Genomic DNA, 10,759 nt, shown 5'->3' with positions numbered 1-10,759 from the left:
TTGCATGGAGGGAGAAAATTCACATTAGTTTCAATGTGAATTGGAGAATTTTGAAAGCTACAGTACTTAGGACAGCTACTTAATGTCTTCCTAGAGTACAATTGCATTTTCCAAATAGTTGGGAAACTTTGGAAATCTACACCACCAAATATATCATACTAAATAATAGATTTATTTTATCAAGAATGTGTTTGGTGATGATATCATTGGACATTTCACACTTTACAAAAATTCCAAATTCCAAATGGAATACTGAATAGTGGGTAAAGATTGACAGCCTTTAATTTGAAATAATAATAATAATCAACAGTACAGTGATGTACAGTGATGTCTACTAAGTCCTTTTTGAATATTTTATAATTTTCCAACAATACAGTAATTCACACGTTAATAATAAACATCACGTTAACCATTGACTTCCCTTCCACCCTTCCATGGTTTCTTCTAAATACCAATTGCTGCTGCATTTTATAATCAATCCATACCTTATTTTTCTCCTTTTATTCTCAAAATCCCTTTTACTGCTGAATTTACTCTAAATCTACTAACAATCTAACCTGTTTACAATACTTCTTCATACAGTCTACAAACATTTTCCAATCCTCCGTAAAAGCTGTTTTGTCTTGGCCTCTAATTCTACTGGTTAGACTTGCTAATTCTGCATACTCCATCAGTCTCAGCTCCCCCCTCCCACCATTTGTGAGCAGATAGAATTTGGGCTGCAGTAGTTGCACATATAGGTCTCCTAAGCCCTATTTAGTTCAACAAGGTTTAATGTTAGTAGTATAATTTTTTATGAATACTAGAGGCTGATAGCCCTGCTTGTTTTGCTTGTCCTCCCCCACCAATCCCTTTCCCGTCCCGGTTTCTGATTTGTGCCTATTTCCATAGGAGCAATGTTGGAGGGTATGTTCTAATTTGCAACCACCCAACTCCCAACTCTGGCCTTTGTCTTTCTAACTGCCAGCGAGTTGAGGGGGGAGGCATTTGTAATCTGGCACAGAGCCACATCCTTTGTTACCTTAATGGCCCATACTTACCTCACAAGGAAGCTAGCCTGGTTGTTCCAGGAATTGAATCCATGCTGTATCCAGGAATTAGAAGGGGCCCTAGCATACAGCCTACTCCCTGCAAAACTCATAACATTATCAAATGTTCTGTGCCCTAAAAACACCCAATTGATATTCAATGTTAATTTTGGTGGAATAAATTGTTTTACTTCTTGGCAAACAATGACGTACACAAAAGCTCTGCAGAATGTGCAGCTCTACAAAGCACAGGAAATCCTTGCAAAAGCCAGGCATTAGTCACCCAAGAGACAATATAGAGCAGTAATTATGATGCTCTTTATTGTAACAATTTCCAGATGGGTAGTAGCTGTGCTAGTCCATTGCAGCAAAACAACATGCTCATGTCACCTTTATTATGACATAAGATTTTGTGGACTACAGCCCACTTCATCAGATGCACAAAAGCTAATGCCATAAAATTTGTTAATCTTTCAGATCCCACAAGTCTCTTTCTGTAGAAGTTTGTGAGATGTTTTATTGTGTTTTTAATATCCTGTTGGGTGCTGCCCAGAGTCGCAGGGGCAACCCAGTCAGATGGGCAGCATACAAATAATAAAATTACTGTCTATTACTATTGCTATTATTACTTCACCTGTCTCTTGCCTTAGCTAAACAAGCCTAGATGACAGATCCAGACCTTTCAACATTCCTTCATCCCTACAGCTTCTTTACTAAACCTCTTCCCAAGGACTGGAACCTGCTGGAGAAGGAGCCCTTACAGATCATCTGCACTACACCTGCCCAGGATGTCTATGTTGGTGGTCTATATCATTCTGCCAAGTGATTTTACTATACATAGAATTATAGAATCACATAATTGTAGAGTTGGAAGGGACCACAAGGGTCATCTAGTCCAACTCCCTGTGATGCAGGAATATTTTGCCCAAGGTGGGTTCTCACACCCACGACCCTGAGTTAAGACTCTCATGCTCTACCAACTGAGCTACCCCTAATCTGCTACAGATGTTTGGTAAACCCTGAGATTTAGCACTGTGAGGAAGGGAGGAACTGTGCAAAACTTTAGAAACCTGGAGTAAGAAAAGGTCTAGGGGAGACGGTAATGTCATCAACCTCAAGGAACACTTCTTCATCAGATGAGTCCATAGTAACTGGATATGGCAGGCAGAGAAATCTTCAGAACTGGATAACATCCGGTAGCTTTTTGTTCACAGGACTGAGGCAGAGAGGGCCAGTGGTTCTCTTGTCTTTTGCATCAGAAGCTCTGGGGAGGTTCTTTTTCTTCCAGGATTCTTCTGTTCTCTACTGCCTGTGGCACTTGGATGATTCCCTCCGCACAGGCTGAAGCCCTGATGATTGCAACAGTGAGAGGAACTTCAGTCTGTATGGGATAGTTGCTTTCACTCTGTATGTCCTGCTTCTTAATTTGAGGTGTGTTTGAAGGTAAGGCATTTGTAGTGGTATTATCTACATGTCTACTCAAAGGGATATCCCATCAAGTTCAAAAGGGTTTACTCCCAGGTATTGGAGTGCAGCTTAAGTTACTTACTGGCTGGTAAAAAGCACTGTGCCTATTGTCAGATGCACATTGTTCCTTAATAAATGAGGAGTGAACTTGAGAATGTGACTCTGAACTTCAAACCATCAACAACTCCATTTGGTCCAAATTAATTTTCAGTTTATTTTTCCTCATTTATCCCATAACTGATCCAAGACATCAGTTAAGGAGCACACTTGTCACCTGAAGTCTAGGGTTTGTCAAAGTGGGTGCCAATAAGCCTGCCAGTAACTCCTATGGTGGCAACAAAAACCCACAATGTGTGAGAAAGTATTAGTTCCTCTTCTTCAGTCCCTACATGGAACATTCTTACATTTTATTGGATGCCAGGATTGAACACACTCCTATTCTGAACAGAGGATAAGTGCAAAAATGTTTCTCTCTGTGAGCAAGCATAGTGATGGTGGATGTTTTCCCACTGATGTGGAGAATGTCCACATCATGCTCTTAGATGTGGCAGCCATTATGTGCTACGGCTATACCTCATAAGATTATCTCAAAATTCCAAATGCCCCAAACATTTAGTGACCCATCATCTACATGAATAGGAGAAGCAGAGCTGGGTGCCATACACATATCAGAGACACTGTACCCCAAACCCTTGCAAGCCTCTAGCCAAGTGCTTTGTGTAGATGTTAAATAGCATGGGTTACAGGATGGAATCTTGCTGACAATTGAATAGTTACCAACTTCTGATAGCTATACTCTAGCAAGGACTAGAACCACTGCAAAACAGTAGCTCCTTTACTGAGGTCAGCAAGGCACTCAAGAACGCTAGCATAGTTGCTGGTATCAAATGCTGAGAGGTCCAGAAAAACCGCACTCCACAAAAATTGTGAAAGCAGCCTTCAACGAAAAACCAGGCCACAAAGCAGATTCATTGCTAGAATCATCCAGCAGAGCTCAGAGCTAGATTATCACCACACATTCAGGTACCTAGAAACAGCATGTTAGAAACATAGCAATGTTATGTAGAAAATGAATTTTGTAGACACATGAATCCCACAAACAACACTCTCCCTCTCCCCCAACAACACACACACACCTAGTTACAGGTGCTTTTCCATTGTATTCTGTGGGATAGACATCAAATAGGTAAAGGTAAAGGTACCCCTGCCCGTACGGGCCAGTCTTGACAGACTGTGGGGTTTGTGCGCCCATCTCACATCTATAGGCCGGGGGCCAGCGCTGTCCGGAGACACTTCCGGGTCACGTGGCCAGCGTGACAACGCTGCTCTGGCGAGCCAGAGCCGCGCACGGAACGCCGTTTACCTTCCCGCTGGTAAGCGGTACCTATTTATCTACTTGCCCCCGGGGGTGCTTTCGAACTGCTAGGTTGGCAGGCGCTGGGACCGAGCAGCGGGAGCGCACCCCGCCGCGGGGATTCGAACCGCCGACCTTTCGATCGGCAAGCCCTAGGCGCTGAGGCTTTAGCCCACAGCGCCACCCGCGTCCCGAGACATCAAATACAGAACCTCAAACTATCTAGTGCTATATGAAAGGTTATATGAAAGCAATTTCATACTATCATCAAATATCTAATATTTTCTCAAAAATGATAAAATATCAAATAGAGGCACCTGGGAGATATTTTCTGCCAGGGTTGGTTCAGCTGCAGTTCAGCACAGAAACTCAGATGAGCAGTAAGCTTGAATCTTTACTCAGACAGACGGAACCCAACAGAGACCTCCACGGGCAGGACTAGCCTGATGAAGCAGCGGCCAGAACCGAGGATCTGAGTCTCTCACTTCCTGCATGCCCAACCGTTGCAAACTCCTTTGAGGAGGGGCTCTCTGTACCTTTTGTTCTGCTACATGTAACACCCTCACCCCCAATTCTTGAGGACAGAGAAGGGAGAAGGAAACAGTGGAACTGGCAGGGGCTGGAGATCTGTCACAGCCTCAACCTTCTCTTCCTCCTCAGTTGCCTCAAGTCTCACTTACACCTGTTGCTTGCTCAGCCTCCAACCCGTCTGCACTCCCTCTTACCTGTCTCCTGCATCCCATCACCATTCTCCTGGCTCACAGCCTTTCCACTCTGATGCTTCCCTGGGGGGTTCCCTGGCTGTAGCCTCCCACCATTCCTCCTTTTCTAGCCAGTCCCTGACATCACCCCCCTCCAGGGTCCACCTCCTCCCTCCCACCAGTGATTGTGGCTTGTTCAGGTAGTGTGCATGAATTCCTTCTGAAGCAGTGGAGCATGGATGTCTTCCACACGCTTCCAGGATCTCTTGTCCAGTGCATAGCTTTTCCAGGCAACAAGATATTGCAGCCTTCCCCTCCTTTGCTAGGTGTCCAGGATTTGCTCCACTTCATACTCCTGCTCTCCATCCACAATGATGGGTGGCAGGTGGCAGTGGCGTAGCATGGGGGGTGCAGGGGGGGCCGGCCGCACTGGGCGCAACATCTGGGGGTTAGGGTTAGGGGGCGCAAATCCACGGGTTAGGGGGTGCAAATCCACGGGTTAGGGGGCGCAAATTACTTGCCTTGCCCCGGGTGCTGACAACCCACGCTACGCCACTGGCAGGTGGTGCCTCTCGGGTTGATAGGGCTGTGCTGGCAAGGATAACAGGGATCTATGGAACACCAGGTGAATCTTCATGGAAGGAGGCAGGTGGAGGCAGAATGTTAATGGATTGATCTGTTCTACCACCTCGAAAAGACTGACATGCTGAGGATCCAACTTTCTGCATCTCCCTTTCCGCAGCTGGTCCCAAGTGGAGAGCCATACTTGATCTTGATTTCTGCTCCAGTTTTTCGGTGCGTGTCCTCCGTCTGCTTTGTAGGCTTCTTTGGCATGTTTGAGCTGCTCCTGCAGCAAGAGTTGCACGGCTGTCAAATCCTCAGCTATTGGCACTGAAAGCATGGCAGCTGAGGTGAGGAGGTTCATGGGTGGAATCCACAACTGGCAAAGAAAAGGGTCTGCTGCAAGGAAGCATGCAGTGCGTTGTTGCAAGCAAACTCGGTCAAAGGGAGCAAAACCACCCAGTCATCTTGTTGATAATTGACATAGTAGCGCAGGTACTGCTGCATTGTTGCATTGCTTCTCTTCACCTCTCCTTTTCTCTCCAGATGACTAGCTGAGGAGTTCCCTTCCCAGAAGTTGTATGACCTTTTTACAGAATACATGTTCTACAAAGAGCGGGACTTTCTCTTGGGCTCTTGGAAGTTCCTTACATGGCACAAAGTGCACCATCTTGGTGAACTACCATCCAGATCATGGCAAGTTTGGTAACTCAGTGATGAAGTCCATGGCTATGGTCTCCCAGGATTCTTGAGATGTGGGAAGTGGTTGTAGCAATCTAGCTGGTGCTCCTCGTGGCCGCTTGGTGTGCTGGCAGGTCTCACATGTGAGAAGGTGCTCCTTGATATCCTTGCACACCCACGGCCACCAGAACTTGTCGCAACAAGTGGTACAGGGTCTTGTGCGAAGTGGCCAGCGGCCAAGGTGTCATGGCACTGAAGCTGTCATGGCTCTTGACACGAAACCCCCCAGCGGGCACATGGAGCGCCTCTCCTTGGTGCTGCAGGCTATCTTTCTCAGAGATGCCTCCGCCTTGCGGCTTCCCTCCCATAGTGCTGCCAGCTTGTCTCTGGTAAAGGCACCTGCTGGTGTCTGTTGTTGAAAGTCAGTGGCTGCCATGGCAGGCCTCGTTAGCTGTAGCTGTGCTGGACACAGTATGTCTTGTGACCTGGGTGACCTTGAGCATTCAGGCAAACACTTCATTATTGACCTATGGCCCAGGTCAATGTGCCTTTCAGGTACCTGTGTTCTTGAAGGCTAGTGTCAGGGACTGGCTGGATGAGGAAGAGTGGTGGCAGCCAGTGGTCCAGGAAGCATCTGAGGGGTAAGGAGACTTGGAGGTGATTTGCCCTGGAATCTCAAGGGCTTCTTATGCAAGCATCCAGGCAATCAGAACATTGTGCTTCTGACTGTCAGTGACATAGAGCTCAGCCTCCTGTGAGCTTGTTGGCTCTTGTCTCTCTCACAGCTTGAGGTGGGGCCTGCTTTCCTGCAATCCAACCTCCCACAGGATTATTCTGGGGTAGCAAATGGTGACTGCTCTACTCCTGTGGGGGTATGTGAAATAGCTAAGTTTGCTAGACTCTGAGAATGCGTGTGTTTGCGTGTATATGTGTGTGTATAATATAATTGTTTGATTAATAGCCATTTTCCTTCATCAGAAAACTCTTGGAACTATAGTTCTGGGAGGGGGCTAGGAAGTCTCTAGAAGAGAATTCACAGTAACCTTGTCAAACTACAATTCAAAATGTGTGGGAGAGGAGGAAGGGGGTGCCAGCCTGCCTGACAGAATATAAAACACACACCAACTTATACAAGTTTGTAGCACAGATATGTTCATAAATGCTATCCTTCTGCATGTCTTCCTTTTGGCTATTCTCTGGTAGAAGAGTAATTCATTCCAAAGAAATTGGAAAACTGGGATTTGCTTCAGTAAATCTGGCTACCCATGGGATTTCTAGAGTAACCACATGCAAAAGGGGATGAGGCTTCCTGAGTGTTCCACCTTACTAGACAGAAGAGGGAATTTCTGCAGGTGTAGGTGCACATGCTATAGTTCCCTCTTCTACACAGGCAAGCCCCCTGTCCTGTTTTGCATCTGGTCACCGTAAGGATTTTGTTCTCGCCATTGACTAAATCTGATTATCCTAGTTCAACTGGAACCTTCAGTGGTTTCCTCCCTGGGGAAAAGGAGGGGAAGTGCAATGAGAGTTGTGATGTCAACACTTTCCACACATTGTATATTTATATATTCTTTGATGGCACTCCTGATATAATTGATGCCCTCACACAGAAGCCCATGATAGCATCAGCAAAGCTTGGGCACCAGTTATGAGTCTCCAGTGATGTTTCAATTGTTTCTGAGCCAGTGTGATGTAGTGGTTAAGAGCGGTAGTCTCGTAATCTGGGGAACCAGGTTCGCGTCCCCGCTCCTCCACCTGAAGCTGCTGGGTGACCTTGGGCCAGTCACACTTCTTTGAAGTCTCTCAGCCCCACTCACCCCACAGAGTGTTTGTTTGGGGGGAGGAAGGGAAAGGAGAATGTTAGCCGCTTTGAGACTCCTTCGGGTAGTGATAAAGCGGGATATCAAATCCAAACTCCTCCTCCTCCTCCTCCTCCTCCTCCTCTTCTTCTTCTTCTTCTTCTTCTTCTTCTTCTTCTTCTTCTCCTCCTCCTCCTCCTCCTCCTCCTCCTGACTGAGGTCACATGGAGTATCAATGATAATAAGTTCTAGATTAGCCTTGACTCCAAAAGTCCCAAAGATTGTGGCTACAACAGGTGGCGCAAGATTTTTTCCAGTGATTAAGATAAAGCAATAGGAAGGGAAGTCCTGTTCCCAGTTCCCACTACCTGGCCGCTGGGAGTATGCTGCCTTTAAATAGGGAGGTTTCATTCCTTCCCTATCATTATATCTATAGATAAAGCTCCTGCCCCCTCACCAATTGCTTTTGTACACACAGGTCACTCTGGTAGTAGAAGGAGAGAGGAAAATTACAAAAGCTGCTACAAATCCAGTGGTAACTTTATGATCAGTAAGTATTCTCAGAATATAACTTGTACTGCAATATGATTCTTTTTAAGAGGTCAGTTTATTTAGAAAAAGAACTATACTTAGCCATTTTTTGCAGTTATCTGTCTATGCATATCTAACAGTGGCAGTATTTTCCATCTACATGCTTTATAGCAGTGAACAGAATGTGATGATTAGCTAACAGTTTTAATTTGCTACCTAGTAAAAACCAGCACCTTTTCCAGCTTTACTCCTGTATGGTTTAAGGCTACAATCCTGTTCCCACTTACCTGGAAGCAAGCCCCATTGAATTCAGTAGGACTCACAATTGCTTTGAAAGTTCAGCTGTATTCACACATTCAGAATACTTTGTGGGGGCTTTCAGTTCCATCCTATGTGCATCTACTCCAAAGTTAACTCCCAGGTATGTGGCAATAGGACTGCGGCCTCAAACTGAGGAGGAGTCAGTAGCATGTCCATGACAGCTGAGCTTTACAAGCCTCCCTGTGATTGGGGCCCCTGCTCCCAATCATGAGAAGGCTTGTAAGGGGATCTATTCAAACCGGGTCAAGCTGCACTGAGGCATTTGCTCAGGGGGCACAACAGGAACAGCGCTGGATTTGAGAACCCTTTCCACCCGCCCACCCACTGCCAGCATGCAGGACTCTGGGGTGCAGCCCCAAATTTGCTGCTGTACGTCCTCAGAGCAAGGGATTGTGGGCAACTTGGCCTTGGATAACGCCTGCACTGCACCGCTATGCTTTGGTGTATCAAATGCTGTTTAAAATTTACAAGTTTAACATCTTACTACTCTTAAAGTCTACCAGTTTGCTGCTCTTAAGCTTTAAATAACAATTGTCCTGGCAGCAGCAAAGCAATGCAGGTGTTCTCTGAGGTCACCTCATCCACAATGGCTCACCTCTCTGGGTTTTACGCCAGGTGGGAGTTTCTGGAAAGCCTTTTCACACACAAACTACCCTTGCTGATACAGAAGGACACACAAAAGGATGAGGAGGGAGGCTAATGTCAGGCATGTGAGGGGGGAGGGGCAGCAGCAGTATCTCTTCTTCAGGGGACACAGAATGTCTTGCGCGAACCCTGCTGCTGAATCTGCATATTGTTGGAAAATAACTGGGGAATAACAATTAATCCTGAAGTCCCACATGTGTGGGAAATTACAAAAACCCCCGACCAATTGCCTGAAATCTGTAGCTCTGTGGTCTTTAACCCTTCCTTCACAAATAGAGATGCATTGCTAGGTTTGACTCAGACTTTTCCGCACCTATAAGCCCCCTTAGACTTTCCTGCTTAATGTGGAGATGTTGTGGCTGGAGCAGGCCTGTCCACCTTGACCTCTCCACTTCAAGCCTTCATGCTTGACCACATAACTAGAGCTTTTGTCAGACTGGAAATATGTAAAATTTTGGTCAGGAATTTTCAGATAGCTATATCCCCCATTTTTTGTTTTTGGCACCAGTTGTCCTGAGATGACTGGGGAGCAGTTTTCCCATTGCACATTTATACAGTGGTACCTCGGGTTAAGTACTTAATTCGTTCCAGAGGTCCGTTCTTAACCTGAATCTGTTCTTAACCTGAAGCACCACTTTAGCCAATGGGGCCTCCTGCTGCTGCCGTGCCGCTGCTGTGCGATTTCTGTTCTCATCCTGAAGCAAAGTTCTAAACCTGAGATACTATTTCTGGGTTAGCGGAGTTTGTAACCTGAAGTGTATGTAACCCGAGGTACCACTGTACTACGTTTTGTCTTATAGGAGGGATTGGCAGCTGTGAACCCTGGTCCAAACCTAGTCCCATTGAGCACAGCCTTCTAGTTTCCAGGCTGATAGAGGGATTAGGAAGAAGTTGCACCTGTTATAAAACAAAGCACTAGAAGAGGTTTTGTGGGATGAGGCTTGTGCATTGCTGAGCCAAAACTAGTTTCTGATTAAGATCTTATGATGTTTTCTCCGGAGGAGCCACATATCAAAACATCTTGACCTGCCATGGCACTGAGCTGAGCTGTAGTATTTTTCTTTTTTTTAATAAATAATTTTTATTAATTTTCCAACATACATTTATAATATCCAATCTAAATTTATCACATATTTTCTCTTTTGGACTTCCTTCAGCCTCTCTAATAATCATCCATTATTCAATTTTTTAATTACACATTTCCTAATTTTTATATTGCATTTTATATACCTTCACCTTCTTATTTTTCTTCAAAACAATATTCCTCAAACATTCACAGAGCTTCTTGAAATCCCACTAGTGTTGTTTGCTAATCACATATACATTTCAAATAATCTGAAAATTTTCCCCAATCTTCGATGAACTTTTGGTCACGTAGATATCTGATCTTCCCCATTAGTTTATCTAATTCTGCATAGTCCATCAGTTTCATTCTCCATTCTTCTAACGTCAGTAGTTGTTCCTGTTTCCATTTTTGGGCCAGTAGTATTCTCGCTGCAGTTACTGCATATTGGAAAAGTTTACAGTCCTTTCTATTTATCTCATTTCCTACTATTCCTAAAAGAAAGGCCTCTGGTTTCTTAACAAATGTATATTTCAACAACTTTTTCAACTCATTATATATCAATTCCCAGAAACCCTTCACCTTTTTACAATCCCACCACATATGGT

The sequence above is a fragment of the Podarcis vaucheri genome (genome assembly GCF_965113315.1).
Source record: "Podarcis vaucheri genome assembly, chromosome: 5".
NCBI classification, from domain to species: Eukaryota; Metazoa; Chordata; class Lepidosauria; order Squamata; family Lacertidae; genus Podarcis; species Podarcis vaucheri.
This window is presented reverse-complemented; position numbering follows the sequence as displayed.